Genomic DNA, 16,750 nt, shown 5'->3' with positions numbered 1-16,750 from the left:
TTAGTCTAGAAGAAAAACAAACATTCATTATAAACAACATTGTAACAACATTCATTAATTGCCATTAATCGAGATTAATTAATTTCAAAATGTGCAATTAATTAGTTAATAGATAGTTTTAAATCAATTGACAGCCCTAATAGTAACACATTCCACACAAACACACACACACACGCCTACCCTTTGTCTTCTTGTTACTAAAATAATATAATAATATTCTGATCAATGAGGTTACATACCATAAGATAGGTGACATCGGTAGAGATTAACGTCATAGTATTTAATGTCTATAATACAGTGATCAATCAACCTTACCCAAAGATCTTAGAAAATGACTAACCAGCTTCTGATCTGCAGCTGATACCTCATTTTTAGTTATGATGTGTTGATCCATTGTATTGCTTAAAAAGGCTATAGTGTTAAAGCACTTTAAGCACTTTAGTTGTTTGATGAAACGTGTGGTGGGAGGCTAAGGAAATAACGAATAACGAAAAATAGTTCTCTGCAACTAATCTTGTCATTTTTTGCTGAACATAAATCATTAAGTGCTCTTAAGAATACAATTATTAACAATATAGCATTTGTAAGATATGTAATTACAGTATGTATGTAATGTATATTACATTGTAATCAAATGTCAATCAACCTACCTTGGTCAAATCTCAAACACAGGTCTATTAATTAGGCTTTATTGTGGCACATAGACAGTCATTGAGGCACAACAATCATCAAGTCATCAGATGAATCAGAATAAGTTCAGGTATTGCACATCTTTAACATACCATCCAAAAATCCACTAGAATGCAGGAAATACCATTTACTTAAACCAAAATGTCCTGGGATGGACCTTCAGCTGTGTCTTTGCTTCTCAGAATGTAACCAATATTGTCCATCTCCAGTAGGCCTATCAATGACTTTGTGCCACAAAAACCACCAGATTGCAGGACACAACATGGGTACAACGCCAAATTAATTCCAATTCCCTGATATTTGAGCCACCAACGTGTGTGGCTGGTGGGCGGCAACATTTTGGTCACCCCAGACAAAATCTCACTCCAAGGTTTTTTGGCATAGTTGGCAGCTCTGTTAGTCTCAACTAGCAATGTTCAAATGTATCAAAATGTAAAAAACACGTGTCACCCAGTGACACGTGGAGGAATTCCTTTGCACAGTTCTTGTTTTACTTCCAATGCAAAAAGCTCTCTGCATTCTCCACCACCGGTCTCTAACGTTAACTGACAACACACGGCAGTTTTGCGTACAATGTCTTTAGTTTGCGGCGGAAGATGTAAAGACTCTCTGCAGTCCTGATGTCATCAGAGAGCTCGTTCCACTCTTTAGGAGCAGGACAGCAAAGAGTTATGATCTAGTCGAGTGTTTTGCTGAGGAACAAGCAGTTTATCAGATGCAGAGCGGAGAGTGCGGGTCGGGATGGAGGGTTTGACCATGTCCTGGATGTAGACCGGACCCGATCCATTCACAGCATGGTACCTGAGCACCAATGAAATAAGATGATTTCTTGGTGACCAAAATGCTACAATTTTCTTGCCCCAAAAACAACTTGTGAAAGGATTCTAACTAAAGTTTTAAGATGAAAGCAAAGATGGAAAGCACCGTGGTAGCGACCAGTCCATCGGAAGGTGGCCCCACCCTAAAGCATACCTTGCTTTATTCTACTTTAAAAGGAACCGTTTTTACCAAAGGATAACCAAAATGTGTTGAAGACAACTTAAAGCTACAGATTTAGACCATAAACTTGTGTTTACAATGTTTACTGCAGAGAAGAGTCATTTTCTCACAGGCTTCTATGCAATTCGAGGGATCGCCCCCTGATGGCTAATACATTGAGTGCATCTTTAAGGTACTTACACAAACTGAGGTTTCTGTCCACATTCTAATGTCTCGGCCCTAGAGGGTCCAAACAACAGTAAAGCCGGGTCCCAAAAGCCAAGAGAATAGTTCAATTCTCATTACTCATTAATCATACTAAAAGAGAAAAGTAGACCTTTTAATCTCTTTTCTTCCAACGAATCCGATTACTTGTTAGATTGCGCTATGGATACAATTTACGATGTGTCACGGTTTGGGTTTATTTCCTGTCTTATTTTGTAGTTTCATGCCTCCTTGTGTCCCTGGGTTAGATTCACTTCCTGCCTTGTCCTGTGATTGTCTGCCGTGTCCATGATTGTTTCCACCCGTGTCCAATCACCTGCATCCTCCCAGTGTATTTAAGCCATGTGTGTCTCTTGTCCCTGGTCGTGTCATTGTATGTCTTACCAAGTATTGTGAATGTCATTCGTGTTCTTGAATGCATGCCTTCATAAATGCATGTCCTACCCTGAACCTCGTTCCCGTGTCTTGTAAGTTCCTGGTTCCCGTCTTGTCTTTTTTTTTTTTTTCCCTTCTGCATTTTTGGATTTGGAATATTTACTATTAAAGTCTTTTTTTGTTTGGAACTCTGCGTCTGAGTCCTGTTTCCGGTGACGCCAACCGGCTGTCGTGACACGATGGAATAAACTACAGGAAGTGGCTTTTAAAAGACTTTCAAAATAATTAGAAGGACGCTACCAGTACCACGGAATAGGACATGAGCCTACGTGATGCACGAGAGATGGTGACCACTGAGGAGCAGCTGGATGAGGACTCCGCCTGCTGCCCGGTCTTCCTTTTCCCAAGTCCTTATCTCTGCACTTTCACAGTGATGGGCCGTTGGGGCCAGCAAGGTCTTCTCTTCTGGCTTCATCATCATCGGATTATGAATGTAATATTGATAAATATTTCCAAAGATGTGTATTAACATATTCCCCATAGTCTATTCCCTTTTTTTTACAGCTTTCCTCTTGGTTGTGCTCTTTTTCTCCTCAAGTCATGATTTACAAGACTGGCCCTTATGTTATCCAATCCTATTTCATTTCCATCATGTGTTGCTAGCGTTCAAGAGATCTTCCCTTACGCCTTTGGAATGAAGAGCGCAAGTGGCTGCAGCTCAGCGTGAATGATCAGATCTGGAGTCACAGATATACTTACAAGCCATTTTCACAATGTACTCTGTTCTCCCCAAGAAAAGCTAGACATTGTGAGAAGAGGCACAGAGGAGGATTCATTCGGCTAGGATAGTGTAGGACATCACTGAAGGCCTAGGAGGGAAAAGCACGTCCCGCCACTGCATTCTCATGCAACTCATTTCTCACTGAGACAAGTAATGCCCAATTTATGTTTGTTGCTGCCAACAAAGTCTTGGAGTCGATCAGATTTAACAGATTAAAGGGCCACTCTCGGAGAGGCGTTTATAATTACACCCACTTGTTACAGAAGGTTAAGATTTATTACGTTTGAGGGAGTGGATAACTAGTCACATTTGTTGGAGTGTGTGTTGGCAGCAGTGACATTCAGGACATGCTAGGAAGTAATAGAAAAAAAATCATGAGAAGACTTGTACCATCTGTCTATCCCAACTCCCAAACCCACGCTGCCTTTAAATTACATTCAGGAGAGATGCGCTTCTATGGGTACTTAGACATAATGTGTCTATGTACAAAGTGCTGTAGTGGTAAAATTAGAGGTGGGTAAACTCTGAATTTTGTGATCACACAGACCTCGACGCGATGCGAAGCAACGCAACACAAAGCGTCGCGACTCTGTAAGGCTGTCGTGGCTGTATTGCATTATGTTATCAGTAAAAGTCATATACAATCAATGACAATGAATACATGTGTTAGTAGTTTGTAGTTTATTAAATTTAAGAAAACAGCAGTAAAGAAAAGTATGACAACACAACAAGACAATTGCAGATTAAGAACTATCTACATACGGAGTCTCCTTTTTACAGTAGTGCCCAGAGGGCCTCCTTGTCCTCCACGTCAGGTCCTGCCTTGCTTCTCCTCTCTCTATTGGACCTGGTGTTTCTCCTCTCCCTGTGCTCTCTGCATCATTGCCTGTCCTATCACTGCCTGAAAAAATATGTTGAATTTAAGAATTAACCAGTTAAGCAGCCTGTCAATTACACTGACAACATAAGTTAAAGGAACACTCCTGTACTACCTATGTCATCATAAATAGCCTATACAGCATGTTTTTTTTCACATTGAGAACTGACTTGTTTTCTAATCTACGCGTCACCAGGCGTTTTTTTTGTCCTTTTACCGTGCACGACCAGCGAACACAGAGCGCGCGACTACTACACCCCCCCCCCCGTCGGACCGGTCCGAAAATTATTGTCTGACATGAAACCGGTCTGTGAGGTAAGAAAGGTTGGGGACCACTGGGCTGATCCACAACGTGTATGGTGTTCTCTCCTCCTGGATCCTGATTGGAGTCGCTGCTGCAGCCGCAAGGCACTGATTGGATGGTCACAGACCATAATACAGCGCGGATGAAAATGATTCAGACTACGGCGTTTATATGTTCAACAATAGGAAACGTAGTCTTAGTTGTTTTAAAATTACACCAAGTTTATTTCGGATTATTCCAACGGAAGAATACAAGGCGCAGGGAACTTTGAGGTGCGTAAACGCCACTTGAGGTGCTTAAACGCTATTTCCAAAATTCTAGAGGTGCGTAAACGGCGTTTACGTGCGTTTACCCTCCACTACAGCCCTGTATGTACATATATTGCTATTACACATTATGTTGTCACCTGCCACAGGCTGTGGAAAAGGAAACATGACAAAACATTCTTTACAATCAAATTAATATAATATAGTTATGTATGTAAAAACTATTAAAAGCCCGGCCCAAATATGACTAGAGCAACCAATGTGGCTTAATCCAACTTTGAACAGTCCCCAACAAAGCAATATGTCCTTGTGCTTGAGTAATATATGATGAAAACTATAGTGACTAGCTGTTGAAGTATATAATGAAACCGGCTGTCGCTGTTTGAATATAATTATCAGTAACAACCAATGGGCTTGGAGCTGAGAACCAAAGAGAGGAAGTTGGAGGTATCCATTTACAACACGCAGAATACACATGCTAAAATAAAGCGTCAGTAATGTCACCTACACTGTATATTTGCAGATCCCACAATAGATTCTCTTCAAAGGCAATTGGATTTTTCCATTGCATTTTAAATTATTGCAGAAAATAAATACAGGTATAAGTTATCTGGCACAGGTTGATAAAGGTCCTTGTATTTTAATTCTGTCCCAGGTTGGTAGCGTGTACAAATAAATAGTTGCAAAATGTAAACCCTTTAGACTCAGACAAATAACACCGGAGCCATAAACCCGATTAAACTGGGAAAAGTGTTGATTAACTGATATTGTTGTGTCAGCAAAGAAGACTTTGACCTTGAACCAATACAATTACACATCATCAAATCAATTGTTCTATTTCATTATTCATCACAGCCAACGTTTATGGTCAACAAATGTTGCCTGTATAGTCTTATTAGATAAATCAAAGTCCATTGAACTTGAACGTTGCATCGCTGCAGCTCACAACCTAAAAACTTATTCTGTGGAAACACAAAGAGGAGTTTTTTGGCCCAAACAAATTGCAGCACTCAGTGTGCTTTTAGCTTTTTAGTTTTTCATGCTATGAAGGCATAGTACACACTTATTCACAACAATTGTAATGAGATATTTTTTAACAGAAACTGTCCCCTGATTTATACTCTGATGAAAAAAAAACACTTCAATTTGTGCAAATCTATTCCATGCCCCGACCACACTGTAACATGCAGTAAGTGGGCGGCTCATAGAACGTCTGACGGATGGACTTCTGTCTGCTGGCTTGTTGCTCAAAGTCAATGTGGTGGGCAGAGCAGAAGTACGGTGAAACGAAAACACTGATGCCCGCACAGCTGCGCTTATCCCAGTGCTTGAATAGAAAGATATGAAAGCAATACACCACACATTATAAATTAGCATGAATTAAATAAACAAGGCTAAGTGGTCCGTAGAGGCTGCGATATTCATCATGCACGGAACCAACAACAGACTCACAATGGTTGTGTACCAGAGCTCTACTGGTGCAGATCTGAGCACACTGCAGGAACAGCCATGAGGTCATTAAGCCAAAAGGCAACAAAAGAAGGAAATAAATGTGCTAAGCTTTTACAGTCGAGAAATCTGACAGTTTTGTTGCAATGGATTTTTAGTGCAAAGTTGGCGGTTTTTCCTTAGGGGGGGTATATAGTTCAAAAGCGTATGAGCTGTATGAAACACTGCATGAGACACAAATATGAATAAATGTGCAAGCAGGAAAAAGAGGCCCTTAGAGAGAAAAGCCTCTCTGCATGTGGTCCTAATTAGAAGGCAAAGAATTTTCACGCCAAATTGATTTTTAATTGTTCAGTCCCTGCATTCATCCAGGTGGCCGAGTTCCTCCATTTAAGAGGCAGAGAGGATGTATGGAGAGGAGGTGACAAACACAAGCGTTGTGTCGTTATTGTCAGTAATGCGTTTCTACTTGAATCCTCTTGGACACGGTACAGGCCAGACAGTCAGAGTAGATGCTTTCCATTCACTCAGGTTTTTCTTCCATAGCAAGAAGGCACGCAGGCCCTGTGTGGGCTAATGGCCATGACAGCGCGTAAAAGCCGTTTGACAGTGGTGATCTAAGCAAGCCATTGTTGAAGGAGGCCTGGGGGTCGCTGATCTGATTATTCTGCTGCCAGGGATCCTGCTACTGTGTCAGTTATCTGCTGAGAGGCGGGGGTGGAGAGTCTGTAGCAGGGTAACACCGATACATCCATTCATCAGTGCTGATACGGTCCGGCTCTCACATAATGAGGTTCCATATTATCGACAGGTAGCCGGTATGATGATTATGTCAGGTCAAAGCATTGCATGGAACAAGATGTAGCCTATATAGCATCTTTGTTTGTTTTAAAAAACTGATCCAAGCTTGAGTCGTTCCATGAGGCCGTCTTGGAGCTCATTTAGTTAAACAAAATGGGAGCCAGGACCAAAAGTGGGAGGTGGGGGGGGGGCATGGCCTTAAAATTAGAGTTCATATGAGTTATCATGTACAAATCCTTTACCAATACAACCAACCAGTAGATTCATTTTATTTGGGTGCTGTACTGCTTTTACAAGTTGTGATTGTCACCTTTTCACCAAAGTATATGATTCCTCTTTGAATTTGTGTTGACATTGCTCTGTCCAATTCTTCAATCTTTTAAGTTTGGGTCAATGTGGCACACGGGTCTCTACCCGCGTAGAAGGGTGTGCCGGAAACCGCAAGGTTGGTGGTATCACACGTAACATTATTAATAACTAAGACTTTTTTAAAGAATTTGGAAAGAAATGTGGCTGCAGGGGAGGGTGACTCCCGCTGAAAGCTTTTAAACAATGTAACACAAAAAAGAAGAATTTGCATATGCGTTACTACAACTTAAAAACTGGGTTTGCTGCCATTTGTTTTCTTTAGAAACATGGTTTGTCCTCATGGATGAGGCGTTGGAACAGAGGCCTTCCAACTATCTATATCTACATAGTGTGTGTAGATATAGATAGCTGATTATTAGCGCCGTCAACATTAACGCGTTAATCTATGCGATTAATATAGACGAGATTAATGCAACAAAATATTTTACCGTAGTTAACGTACGTTTGTTAAGGGTTACAGCGGAAACAAAACGGCCGCTAGCTACAGTCAGTGAAATCAAGATGGAGAGAGCTTTCTGCATTAGAAGTAAAATAAAACAGTGGCGTGTCATACAGCGGAGAACTGTGCAGAGGAATTACACCACGTGTCAAACAGAAGGGGGGTACATATATTTATATAGCAACAAATACTCACTTTGCAGCACTTCCATGCTAAAGACGGATTAGTGACTGATCTGACATCAGTTTTCCACACCAGCTCCTCTCTCTACCGGTCGAACACTCGAATGGCTCTGGCAGCACGGCCTCTCCCTCCTGCGCTGCTTTCACCAGGGAAAAAGAAAAGGCAGCCACCCTGAGCCTTGGAGTAAGCAAAGCTTTATTTTAAAAAAATCAATCAGACAGACAAACTGGTATGAAATGGCAGAGAGATAATGCAATGGTTTGGCATGGTGACCTTTAAACACTGACGCTACGTCCCAACGACTGAAAAACCCTGACCTTTGTGGAACCATTCCAGAAGCCTCTAATCTGAAAGGTGGGGGACGGGGGGAAACGCACACACAGGCATACATATGTAATTTGCGCAGGCACACACACCAAATACAAGCATGTGTTGCGCACCCACTCACACCGCTCACGCACACGGCACACATGTAGATGAATGTATTCACGGTTACGCATGCACTCGGCATGAAAACCATCAACACACGCAAAGGTAGAACAATGCAATCAAGCTGGAACGTGCGTGCAAAGTCGCCCTACAAAGGCCAGATGTGATAATGGCTTCCTGTATGTTAATGCTAAACCTCTCCCTTGCTCCTCAGTATTCCCCTCAGGCAGCGCTCACATCGCTCAATTGAAAAATGCCAAAAGTGAGACGACACTTTGTTGGTGCTGCCATCGCCTCTGTGCATTGAGAGAAAATAAAGAAAAAATATCCCGTGGAGTGTTTGAATAGATAATTATGTGCGGCACTGTGCTTGCGTGCATACGCAAGTGTGTTTGTGCGCCGAGTGCAGACTGAACAATCTGACCTGGGAAGACCAGCAGTAATTGTTACTGTAGAGGAGTGAACGGGTCGATAAGTATTGATTATCTTCTGTCCATTAGAAATAACTGCTGATGTTTTGAGCCAGCAACATGATGACATATTGATGCAAGTAAGGTCGGAGAATGCACAATCTGAGTTTAGTATAGTTTAGTTGATGCGTCAAAACTTGATCGTCCACAGCTGCACGTGTAGATTCAATGTTGGTAATCTAACTGGGAAGGATGGAAGCAATAATAGAACCAAGGACATTTTTCTTCTTTTTGGGAAATTCGTGAAATCATATTCGATCGGTCAGACTGCTAAAAAATGAAACTGGAACCTGTTTAAAGCTTCTATTGAGAATGATTTGGGCACTATGTGGACGAAAGTGGCATAATATATTTAGCATTTACATTTAACATTTACATTTATATTCAACATTTGTATTATTTAACAACAATGTTACTGCCAAACATTATCCTTGGAAAATTTTTCATCAATTTCTCTCTAAATGTTGAAATGAATAAGTGACAAATGAATATTGTCGTGCTTTTTTGTTCATATGATAATGCTAAATGTAGCAAAACTGCGCAGGATTTTAGAATCTGCGACATTTTACAAACGGTGCCCCATACGCTGCGGCCTATGGATTGGGGAAGCCTGAAACAATAGTGTTTCAAATTTTCTCCTGGTGAATGCAACTACAGCGCTGAGAGCTAAAAAACGCTAAAAGCTTAAGTAGGAGAAAAATATAAGAGACCTCAACATCGAGCCTGCCATCCACGGTCATCTTAGATGTCAGGTTTGGCCCAGGTTCAGCAGCCATCGACGGGCCAGAACCGGTTTCAGTGCTGGTTGCCTATGAACCCAGCTGCCAGAATTGGCCTAATTCTATAATGCCTGGTTTGGCCCAGGTTTGGCAGCCATCAGCCCGAACCGGTGTCAGTCCTGGTTGCGGGTGAAGCCTGGCTGCCATGTCTCAACCACAATAGGCCCAATTCTATAATGCCAGATTGGGTACAGTTTTGGCAGCCATTAACGGGCCAGAACCTGTTTTAGTGTTTGTTGGCGATAAACCTGGTGGCCATATCTGAGCCAGAGGAGGGCAATGTCTGTAAGAGCTACATCTGGGCCAGAAATGGCAAAAAATGAAATTGGCCAAAGCTGGTTCATATCTGGCCGCATCAAGCCAGAACACAGCCGAGTTAGCCGACACTCAGTCCGCTTGCTACCTGGGAAGCCACTCACAGCTCCAACCCAGGAGACCAAAATGTCCAACCAACACTGAACACAAAATATTTGTTGATTAAACCCAGACTACAACATTTTCTTGAGCATAACCAGGGGTCATCATTTTTTGCTTTCATTTGCATTTATAATCCCTTAGATTTGTTTTTCTATGAAGTTACGGGGTAGGATTGAGAACATGATGAGGGACGTGTTTAAATACAGCGTGATATAACTTCACAGTGTGCATGTTTGAAGAACATAGAAAAAGGAGATCACAATAGGACTTATTTGTATTGAGAGCATAAGGGAAGAACGTTTTGGCCACTTGTTTCCTCTTTGCTTGCTGCGGATCGACAGTATGGTGGATGTGTGAGGCAGCAGCAGTGGGGATGAACACTGGGAGAGAGGTGAAGTGCACTGATCGATGACCAGGGCGTGCTAATGGGGGACGGACCAAGGTGTGACGTGCCGCTTGGCTTGTGCAACAGTGACCTCTTATGGTTCCTCCTCTGCCAGGGGAGGCTGCCTGCAGGCAGTGCCACAGTAAATACAGAGTAGGGCTTAGAATGCTCCCCGTGTTGGCCCGTCACTGTGCTGTGACAGTCATTGCAGTCCTCAGGGCGATGGCGAGTTTGGCTGTGCAGCCGGGGCTTGTTGAGGCTGATAGGACCTCTCCATCTGATCGATACGCAGGAATGCATCACGCTGTTTCACGTGCGCTGAGCATGAAGTGAGCTCCAACAGGTGAGCCACTGCACCCGCCCGGTAAAAAAAAAATACTATATTGTGGTAGAAAAGAAAACGTATAACAGTAGAATGGCACATTAATACCGGTTGAACCGGTTACACTGAAGTAAAGAAAAATAAGTTCATCTTTGGAGTTTATTCTCTACTCGGAGACTTGTCCTACAGAGTGCAATGCAGTCTGTTGGAAGACGAGCCGAGAGTGCAACATCTGCATTGCTTATAAAGAGCACGCATACAGGGTAGGACCTGTTAACAATGTAGTGTTATGTGTACAGAGATATGAAGCCGTGGTATCTTTGGATAAGCTCAACATTAGCATAACACTGGGACTATAACTGAGCAGGTTCATACAACTTCAAGTGCCGACCGCCGACAGTACACACCCCCCTCTCATATCGCACACATCTGATCACCCCGCATGTCCATAAAATAGTACCATTACATTACAAACAATAGAACGGTCAAAACATCTGCTCCCTTGTTCCTCTCCTTCCTGATGTTGAAGAACCGACAATCTAATCAAAACAGATGTGTACCCCCCGTGACTACTTCTGACCTTCTAGTAATCTTGTTTAAAACTGGTTGAAATAAAACTTTAGATTTATCTCAGGGGAATTGAAAGGGTCTAGACACTAAGTCCACTTCTTCTATACAAACGAAAGAGTAAAGTCACTTATTTTCCAAGTGTTGGGTGTGGGTGTGACCTGGGTGTTAATGCATCAAATTTAGGGCTGTCATAACATAAACCCATTAATGTATATGATTAATATGGCCTAGATTAATTAATTAATTAACAAAATATTTAGAAATAGTTAATGTTCGTTTGTTCACTTCTGAAGTTGACCGCGGAAACAAAACGACCGCTAGCTGCAGTCAGTTACATTAAGATTTTTGCATTGGAAGTGAAACAAACAGTGGCCCAACATACAGCTGGAGAACTGTGCAGAGGAATTACACCACAGAAGGGGGGTGAGTGGCAAACGGACCACTGAAAGCACGGCTATGCTAAGCTCGCTGCTAGGCTAACCAGGATTGTCACCCGTCCTTTAAAATACGGAATCGTCCCGTATTTGAGAATAAAATAGCGCGTCCCGTATTGATTCAAAACAAGATTTTATTCTCAAATACGGGACGATTCGGTTTGTCCTGTGTTGTCGGAGTTATTGTCAATGCAGCATCCCATGCAAATAATCCCACCCGAATTCTGTGAAGACTCGTCCTACAAACCAGAGGAGTCAGAGGAGAGCAGGTCTCTTTGCGGAGTGTCGATTTGAAAGAATGGCGGAGGCAGCTCCAAATACCCCCCCGCGTCCAGCTCTGAAGCGAAAGCACCGACGAGAGTGGGGCCCATAACGTCTGTAATCTTAATAGAAACAAACATTTATTATAAAATTGTAACAACAACATTTATTAATCGCCATTAATCGGGATTAATGAATTTCAAAATGTGCAATTAATGCAATGAATTAGTTAATTTTCTTAATCTATTAACAGGGTTGAATTACATTACTTTTACCTGCTTCCTTATGAAAATGCTTTAAAATACAAAACAAACACAGCTAGCAGACAGCATGACGTCACACTTCCTGCGCTGATCCCAGAGCAGCTGCTTTATTATGTTCTTATATCCCCTCCACTCTGAGAGTGGAAGATTGTTCCATAAGCCTAAAGGCAAAGAAGAGCTCCTCGCTGGGCTTCTCACCCTCAGAGAATGTACTGTATGGGAGAACAAGTATTTAATACACTGCCGATTTTGCAGGTTTTCCCACTTATAAAGCAAATAGGATTTTTTTTTATCATAGGTACTCTTTAACTGTGGGTGATGGAACCTAAAACAAATCTAGAAAATGACATTGTATGATTTAAAAATATATATTTAGCAGTTTATTCCATTACATAAATGTTTGATATATCAAAAAAGCCAAACTTAATATTTGGTACAGAAACCTTTGTTTTGAAATGATATAACTACCATATCGTAACTATTATAAATATCCAATATGAAAATCCTAATAAATATATTATGTTAAAGGATAAATAAAACGTATTGAATCTGTACCCGCTGTGTCGTGCCGACTCTGTACGCTACCTCCCCACCAAGAACCCGCACCGTGACAACCTGTAGGCTATATATTGAGATGAACCGAGTTTGGGAAACACCCGATCAGTGTGTTGAGAAAAGACCAACTCAAAAGCCCCACAAAACTGCACACAATGAATTATTTTGGATCAAATGTGCCTATTTTCATCCACGTCCTGGTTGTGTGTCCTGACCGCAGTCCTGTGTGCGTCGCAGCTGAGTAGCGATGATAACTGTAACATGCACGTGGTTTGTGAATATACGGCGTAGCTAAACATCCCGGTGTAGAAGTCTGAAGAGGTCAGGCTGATCTGGGTCCAGCTGTTTTACCTCTAGTTCTTCTCTCGTACCGAGGAGGAAGAAGAAGCGCGTATATAATCCACGTTTCAAAAGCACAAAAATACAAATATTGACTATTTGTAAAATGTATTTTAATATAATAAATGATATTAAACTTCGTCGCTCATGGTGGGGCCGCGCCCCGTTGCCCTCTATGGAGCAGCCAGCACTGGTCAACAACCGCATAGGCTGAACCGAGCGGCCTCTGCAATGTGACGCTCTGGGCGAGAAGAGAACTTGTTTCCGGTTATTTTAAACTCAAATGAAATCAGTTAGGCCATGTACTTTCAGCTGAAAGTAATAATGCAATCTCAAGGCAGAGGAGATTCTATCAATACTGTTAACAAAAACCACAATGGCGAACACATTTATAAACTTGTATGCAAGGATACAAGCTATTTTAACTGTACCGGTTTGATGATGCTTCCTTCTGACACAACTATATGTGAAGTTTATAATCACACAACAAAACAAAAGGTGCAAAGCGAGCTCATTTATTTTTCTTTTCTTCAAGTATTTATTCTGTAATGTTACTGACTTAGAAAGTGACATTTCAGATTCATACCGTGTCTACCTGTGCTCACTTTGATCCGTTTCTGTTAATAATATGAAGTATAAACTATATATGTAATTGTCTCCAGTAAGATATTAGTCAGCCTCTAAGTGTGAAAGTCATTAAAGTTTTCTTTTCACTAATAACTACGGGCGAATTCAATTCAATTCATTTTATTTTGTATAGCCCAAAATCGCAAATTACAAATTTTCCTCAGAGGTTTTACGGTCTGTACACATACAACATCCTCTGTCCCGAAACCCTCATCGGCACAGGAAAAACTCCCCAAAAAATGAAAAAACCCTTACAAGAGGGAAAAAAGGGAAGAAACCTTAGTGAGAACGTCAGAGGAGGGATCCCACTCCCGGGATGGACAGACTACAATGGATGCCATGTGTACAGAATGAACAATGTATAATACATGCAATTCCTATGACAGAAATGATTCAAGTAAGTGTGAGTAGTAAGCCAGGCGCACAGCAGGACCACTGCAGGGGCAACCACCATCAGATAGAACCACCATCAGATAGAACCTCCATCAGATAGAACCTCCATCAGATAGAACCACCATCAAATAGAACCACCATCAAATAGAACCTCCATCAGATAGAACCACCATCAGATTGAACCACCATCACACAGAACCACCATCAGATAGAACCACCATCTACAGAAGCGTGTGGGAAGGGAGAGCACAGAGACTTTAGGAGAGGGTAATGTTGGTTTATGAGTACAGTAATATGATTAGAATAATAATAATAATGAGGGATGATGATGATGGCAGCAGCAGGTGTCAGGACCAGGGTCCAGAAGGAACTACGGAGGTGGGCGGACGAGCTGCTCGTGTGTCGGTACATTGATGTTAAGAACAGTCCATGGACTCAGGAGGGGTTCAGGTAAGAGTCTTGGTCAGGGGCTGTATTGGGGGGGGAGTTAAGGTTATCACTAAAAGGAGTGTATTTAAAAACACAACATTGGTTACCAACGTCACGTAACTTAAGCAGTCTTATAAACTAAGACGTGATTTCATTTAGTATAACATTTCTATCGGCTGATCTTGGAGTGAATGCTATTACTTAACGTTACATTTAAAAGTGAACTCTCCGGGCTGTCGGATCGGCCTGCGTCCGGAATAAATTAAGTCCTCGTCGGCCCGCATTGCATGCTGGGCCGCAAAGGATAGATCAGATGTGTCCTCCAAATCGGCTCCTGGAGGCGATGGCTGCCTCCCTCGACCCCATTCGGAGGAGCCGACGGATTGGGACAGGCGAGTCGCAGCAGAAGTGACGCATGCGGTCGACGAATGCGTCCTTTAGGATGCAGCACGGAGACTTTGAGACACAGCTCGTGTTGTCCCTGGTGTCCTTACACAGCGCTCTGGTCTTGGCCATTGTGGAGCGGTTGGAGTCTGTTTGATTGAGTGGGTGGACAGGTGTCTTTTATACAGGTAAGAGTTCAAACAGGTGCAGTTAATACAGGTAATGAGTGGAGAACAGGAGGGCTTCCTAAAGACAGAGTCATTGGATACAACCGTGGGAGTGGCAGTGTGGAGTAAAGTAAACCCCCCTAAGACCATAAACCTTGAACCCTCAGGGACTCCTAGGAGTCAACTCGAAAGTGGTTGAAATGGTGTGAATACATATGGGACAGCACGCCGCTGTGACATCATATCACCATGACAACATGAAAACGTATAAATTGACACAAATGTGAACGTCTTATATGATGTGTTCTAATCAAAAAGAGGCCATTTTAAAAGCCTTTTTTGTCAAAACAGCTTCAGTGACTAAACTAAATACTTCATGAATAAATTGTATTATATATAATAATATTTGATTTGCTGTCCCCATTTTAGTTCTTTGTTTTGTCTGTCCTACCTGTATTTCCTTACTCAGTAGGTACAACATGATTAAAATCAATAAAATCAGTTATAATTGTAAAAAATACATTATTAAAAAAAAACAAAAAACGTTATTGTTTAAAAATATATAATAACAATAAATAACCACAAATAAGTGAAAATAAAATTGAATATGAATCTGATTCATGTTTTCTGTTGGTTTTGGTTCAAAAAATCTAAGAAACACAGAATCTGTAGACTACTCCCAAATAGTCTTATTACTGCCATTTGATGACAATTGCTCATATACAGTAAGCCCAATAAGTATATGAGTATATTTATTATTTTTAAGGTTAAATGTTATTTAACGAGTTACAAAAAATGGCCCCAACTTCTTTTAAAACACCCCGGGTTTTCAGTCAGTCGGGGCAAACCCAGAACGACACCTTGCCTGGATTTATCCAGTCACGTTCCAGTGACCTGTGGGTGATTCCTTCAGGGAAAAGCCTGCATTAAGGAAAGGGTTCATAAAGGGCTCAAAATGTCTGCAGCAGAGCCTCAAACACTCAACGATCCGACAGCGGGACAGAACTAAACCCTCAGTGAGCAGGATCACGCCACACATTCCATGAGCCCATAAGTGTGGACTTTGGGATCGGCCTATGTGACTCTAAATGCCCCCTCCCTGCTCAGTAGAGAGACTGCAGGTTAAAAGACACCGTATTGGTTTTTCTAAACGCAGTTTGGAACCTAACCTGGAAACACCAAGATCTGCATTATAAAATAGGCTAGTTCTTCAAAAAACATACTGGTATTTCTAATTATATGTTGAACTGGGAGGACACTTTTTTTTCTCTATTTGACCAGCAAGGTCGTAATGAGATACAACACTCGGATTGACGGGCCTGCAGTAAAACGTTATGAATACCAGGGAGTCTGAGGACAGATAATAGACCGCATTAGCTCACGGCCTTCAAACAGCAGCAACTGTGGCCTGCATAGTCTTTCACAAAAAATGTACATTTTAGTAACTTAGTTTTTAAATTCAGTCCAGGCATTGTCACACTGCAGAATCTCCATCCTGGTTATATATTTTTTCTTTGGCTTGAGTCTTATGGAAAAACTATAAAAGCCTTTAGCTGCTCCTCCGCGGTTTCTGTCAGCCTGACTGACTCGGCATGGCAAAAGTCACTGCCCTTCACCGGAAACCCAAATCACCTGCCAGAACAAGAGCGCCTCTGTCACATGTAGATATTTGGATGTAAATGCAAAACATTTACAACACCCGCAAACGTCCGTAGGACACCACACGTGATATTTACTAAATTAAAATAATCCGCGGTAGCCTTTTCTTAACGTGAAGAGGCGACATCGC

General features: G+C 41.8%; 1 protein-coding gene across 1 annotated transcript in view; it reads left to right on the top strand.

The window, feature by feature from the left end:
- Positions 1-16,750, top strand: part of LOC120812009 (uncharacterized) — a 519,303-nt gene that overhangs the window by 59,890 nt on the left and 442,663 nt on the right. The window lies entirely within an intron of this gene.

This window comes from Gasterosteus aculeatus, chromosome 21 (genome assembly GCF_964276395.1).
Source record: "Gasterosteus aculeatus chromosome 21, fGasAcu3.hap1.1, whole genome shotgun sequence".
Lineage (NCBI taxonomy): Eukaryota > Metazoa > Chordata > Actinopteri > Perciformes > Gasterosteidae > Gasterosteus > Gasterosteus aculeatus.
This window is presented reverse-complemented; position numbering and strand designations above follow the sequence as displayed.